This window comes from Lygodium microphyllum, chromosome 11 (assembly GCF_053477565.2).
Source record: "Lygodium microphyllum isolate KBCC chromosome 11, Lygodium_microphyllum_v1.1.10, whole genome shotgun sequence".
In the NCBI taxonomy this organism is placed as follows: domain Eukaryota; kingdom Viridiplantae; phylum Streptophyta; class Polypodiopsida; order Schizaeales; family Lygodiaceae; genus Lygodium; species Lygodium microphyllum.
In genome coordinates, this window is record NC_141145.1 from 147,901,392 (window position 1) to 147,905,683 (window position 4,292).

At 42.2% G+C, this 4,292-nt stretch overlaps 1 pseudogene; it reads left to right on the forward strand.

Annotated features, from left to right (window-relative positions):
- Positions 1–683: 683 nt before the first annotated feature.
- LOC148029499 (uncharacterized) lies at positions 684–3,499 on the forward strand (annotated as a pseudogene).
- The last annotated feature ends 793 nt before the right edge of the window (positions 3,500–4,292 follow it).

The following is a 4,292-nucleotide window of genomic DNA, read 5'->3' on the forward strand; positions in this document are numbered from 1 at the left end:
GAGACAGGGCTGATACCATGATGGAATATGTCATTGATCTTTTTGATTGCTACCTTCTGTCCTGTATATGTATCAATGGCTGAGCACACTAGGCCATAGCTTCCTTTGCCAATGACCTCCTGGATTTGGTAACGATTTGCTTCCGCATACTCTGTGAAGAAGGAGGCTGCCAGAGAGGTGGGCAACAGCGAGGAAAGGCAGAGGCAAGGACCCCGTGAGGAAGTTACCGTCCAAGAAAAGCCTGGTAAATGGGGTCTCGTCCTTAGTAGTAGAGCCACCTTCTTCGCATACTCCATAAGGATGCCTCCTCAGTTAAACAGGGGGCTGTGGTTGACGTTTTACTCCACTGTGGATTGATCTCTAGCAATAGCAAATAAGAAGCTAGAAAGAAAGAAAGGAAGAAGAAGAAGTTGAAGAAAAGTAGGAGGTGGAGGCCCCAGCAAAAAGTCAGAGAATAGATCGATCACGTCCCGAATGGAACCGTCTCTCATCTGCCTTCCTCTCAAATGCTTCTGCAGATTAAGAGCAAGAAGTAAACTCTCGCACGCACCATAGGCCTTTTCCACAGGTTGAGCGAGAGATTAGATTGCTGCTGAATACGCTTCACCATTTCATAGCTCGGCATGTGACAGAAAAAGGACCAGCCACGCGAGCTCCCGTCAGACCTGCGCACTAGCAATGGGATGCGTCGGCTCATCCCCGACAAGAAGTCTGTTGAAGGTCATGGGAAAAAGCTAAAAAAAAGCCAAATCCCTAGAAGCATACTGAGCCAATCACTCGAGCACAATTGATGCAAATGCGGGATGAGTTCTGGGACACTGCTCCTCACTATGGAGGGAAGAAAGAAATTTGGGATGCTCTCCATGCTGCAGCAGAAGTAGAATTGAGCCTTGCACTGGCTATTGTAGATAGTGCAGGCATCATTGTCACGTCAGAGGATTTGTCAACATGTTATGATGCAAATATGACCTGCCAAAGTATGTCTTTAGCAAGCCTAGCAACCTTATCAAAGATGATTGAAAGATTGGAAGTTGGAGTTCTTGTGGAATGCAGTGGAACAGCTACTTTGGAACTCGGTTTTACTAGCATGCTGCTCTAAGTTGAGTGGTTACTGCAGGGGTACAATTCAGTACAATAGACAGCATCTGATGTGCTAGGTGCTACATTTGTGGGCATGTATACTACATGCGTTGTGCTTGCAAAAGTGTGAGAAGTGTGTGACACGCTTCCATCATAGGATTTAGTCTCTTAGACTATAGTCATTGGGGCATACTGCTGAATACCATTTCTGGACAAGTTGTATTGTTGTTTTCTTCTGAATTTGCAGCAATCATAATGTTTGACACGGCACAGATCACTCAGATTGTGGGAGACAAATTGACCAAAGACAACTATAGTGTTTGGTCTTACAGGATGGAGAATTTTTTGATGGGTAGAGATCTATGGGACCTCATAACAGGTGATGATGAATGTCCAAAAGTTCCTGAACATCCAACTGAAGAGCAAAAGAAAGCGTACAAGGATTGGGCAGGGAAGAACAGGAAGGTTTTGCATTGGATCTCCATATGTATTTCAGAAACATTGATTCCTCATATCAAAAAGGCAAGTACTTGTAAGGAGGTATGGAAAATCATAGAAAAAATATATGGAACATGTACAGAGGCTCGTAAGATACAACTCAAGCAGAGATTACATAGTGCATGGAGAGGCAATCGCAGTATCAGTGACTATGTGGCAAAAATCAAGCGAATTCCAGAAGACCTTGCATCCATTAATGCACCTATTGATGATGATGATTTAGTGTCAGTGACACTAAATGGACTTGGACCAGCTTTCAAATCTTTGGATACCTCTATTTCCGTTAGAGGAGACTCTATGCCTGACTTTGAGGAGCTTATTGGATTGCTACTTACAGAAGAAATCAAGTTGGAATTGAATGCATCTAGCAGTGGTAAAAATGCAGGTGGAGACAGTGTTTTCTATCACTAGAGAGGTCGTGGCATCTCATCTAGAGCTAGAGGCTCTTCACTTGGTCATAGTAATTATGGTTTTGCTCGTGGAAGAGGTAACTTTGGTCGTGGTGACTTCATGCATAGAGGCAGGGGGAGATCTTTCACTAGAGGTAGAGGACGGTCTAGTCCTTCTTCACAAAGAGATGGCACTTGTCATTATTGTAGGCAGTTTGGTCACTTTGAGAGGGATTGTTATCAGAAATAGAATGCCATGTCTAGGGGTCGTGGAAGGACCCAATATGGCCACTATGCAGGCATTTATGGTGGTACATGTTATGGACCTAGAGGTGGATCGCCTAGAGGTCACCTATTTGCTATGGAGCATGTGCTTGGGAGCATGACTCACCCTCTTCGTGAGAATGACTGGTTTTTGGATTCAATAGCTACAAACCACATGACTCATCATGTTGAGTGGTTTGATAGCAAGGAGCAAATGCAGAATTAAGAATATGTTGCCACGGGTGATGACACTTTATACAAAATTACTCATATTGGTAGTGTGCCACTTGTTACTAAAGATGGGATTGAGAACAAGCTTGGTGATGTACTTTATGTACCCACAATAACTAAGAACTTAGCATCAGTTGGTGAGATTCAATAAGTTTGGATGTTTCATTGAAGAGTTCCATAATGGGAGAACTGGCAGGGTGATTGCTCATGGTAGAAAGAAAGAGAGATTGTTTGCTTTGGATGCAGGTACTCCAGTGATTCAAAACTCTATGTATATTGAGAGAGGACATGGGCAATATAAGGATGTGGAATTATGGCATAGACAGATTGGTCATGTTAATTTTCAAATATTGAAGCAAATGCAATCGAAACGGATAGTGCGTGGTCTACCGCATTTTGGATATGTGAAATTTGATCATGTATGTGAGGCTTGTCAATTTGGCAAGCAGTCCAGATTGCCATTTCCAAAGTGGGGGAGAATAAGCAGCTATCCTTTGGAAATAATACACTCCGGTATTTGGGGCCCATGTCAAAATGTTTCCATGAGCGGAAAATGTAGATTCTATATCGCTTTCATTGATGATTTTAGCAGAATGACTTGGGTGTACCTTATGTAGCATAAAAGTGAAGCATTTGAAAAGTTCTTGGAATTTAAATCTATGGGGCTGAAAAGCAGTTTGGATGCTACATAAAATGTTTGAGGTCAGATAATGGTGGAGAGTACATGTCATATGATTTTTATGACTTCTTGAGAGATCATGGTATCAAAAGGCAATTGACATGCAGATACACGCCTCAGCAAAATGGTGTGGCTGAAAGGAAGAATCAGATTATTGCAGAGGTTGCAAGGGCAATGATGAACCAAATGAACATGCCATTGTCATATTGGGCAGAAGCAATGCATACTGCAGTTCACATTATGAATAGAACACCTACAGCCTTGACTCATAATATGTCACCATATGAGAGAATGTATGGCAGGACACCCACTGTTGCATACCTTAGAGTCTTTGGATGTGTTTGTTATGTTCATGTTTCGGATGATTTGAGAAAGAAGATGGAACCTAAGGCTTCAAAATGCATTTTCCTTGGATATCCTGATGAGAAGAAGGGATACAAATGCTATGATCTAGTGAGTAAGGAAGTATACATAAGCAGGGATGTCAGATTCAGTGAATATGAATCATGGTACAAGCCCAAAATTGCAGTGGTGCAGTGGATGTTGATTCCCATGAAAGCAATGATGATGATGCCTATGGAAGGAAATTTTCAGCAAACAACAAGGCTGAAAATAAGCATGTGGAAGATGCTTCGAGACCTCAAGAGAATGTGGAAAGCAGTGGTAGCTACAGTCCATGGAGTGATAGATTGAGAAATGCGCAAAGGAGTACAGAAGTTGCAAAAGGAAAGAGACCTATGGCTAAAAGTTCAGAAGATGAATCTATAGATGACGAGTATGGCGTTCCGCATGTTAAAACACCTAGCACTAGAAATGCAGGAAAGTATGTGCCACCACATGCTAGATTAGATGAGACACACAGTAGTGCACCTCAATTGAGAAGGTCAGAAAGGGTAAGGTATCCAATTGATAGATTGACTTATAATGGGTTCATGAAGATGCATTATACATACATGGTTTCTTATGTACAACATCGGAGCCTACTTGCTTTGAAGAAGCAGTAAAGAGCAAAGAGTGGAGACAAGCAATGGATGAAGAGATGGATGAAGAAGTAGTAGAGAGCAAAGAGTGGAGACAAGAAATGGATGAAGAGATGGATGCACTAAGGAAAAACAAGACTTGGGATTTGGTGAAACTACCTCATGGCAAGA